This window comes from Seriola dumerili, unplaced genomic scaffold (assembly GCF_002260705.1).
Source record: "Seriola dumerili isolate Sdu_G_001 unplaced genomic scaffold, Sdu_1.0 BDQW01000056.1, whole genome shotgun sequence".
NCBI classification, from domain to species: domain Eukaryota; kingdom Metazoa; phylum Chordata; class Actinopteri; order Carangiformes; family Carangidae; genus Seriola; species Seriola dumerili.
Genome location: NW_019174311.1, coordinates 6,713,163 through 6,714,087, shown reverse-complemented (window position 1 = coordinate 6,714,087; position 925 = coordinate 6,713,163).

The following is a 925-nucleotide window of genomic DNA, read 5'->3' as shown; positions in this document are numbered from 1 at the left end:
GCATTTCTCTTCATGTTACTTTACGCCAACTGAATTGCACAGGAATTCGTTAAAAAGCAAACATATCTTATCCCATTACACGTATTCATTAACTTTAACTACGTTGGGTTAACTCATGAAGTCGCTCTAGGCTGTTTAATTCTTTCCTTTAACTGTTACAAAATGTTAAGTAGCCGGTGGAATCTGCTCCCCAGGCCCACAAGGATATTTATTATTGTGGTGTAACAGGAAACTAATCCCATACAGGATTACGTCAAGCATAATGTTTTTTTCCTGTTTTTCTTTTTTTTCTCTTGTTTTACTGTTGACACAAAACATCTTACAGTCGTATAAATAATTCACTGCATACCTGAGCTATTGTTACACGCAGTTATTTTCAGCATATTTCTTGTTCCTTCACATGTGATTTCAATGTTATATTCAATATGTGAAATTAACTTACTGGCGTGTTTGTTTTCCCTAATGTCTTCATTCTCAGTGTGGGCCAGAGGGCTCTATCTCATCAAAATAAAATGCGGGTTTGCACATATTCATGCAATTTTTTAATTATCCTTATTATTTTATTTTATTTTATTTTATTTTTTACAGAAACGGTTGATTTGTCTCAGTTCTTTTCCTCTTATCAAAACGATTCAGATGTTCTAAACATTTGCGTAATGGTTTTAAATTTGTGCAGCCCAGGGGAAAGCTTGAAAACTTATGTTTCTTAAATATCAGTTCATAGCAACAACGTAAACAAACTGTGCTGCTGCCGAAACCAGCCAGTGGTATTTATTGTAAACCATGAATACAGTGCATGTGGTCAAATGAGCAGGCTACATTCGTTATAGTTACTAACAAATACAGTTCATTTTAAAATATCTAGATTAAAAACCATTACATCACTAACGTTATTGTCATATCCCACACTTACTGGACATGGACA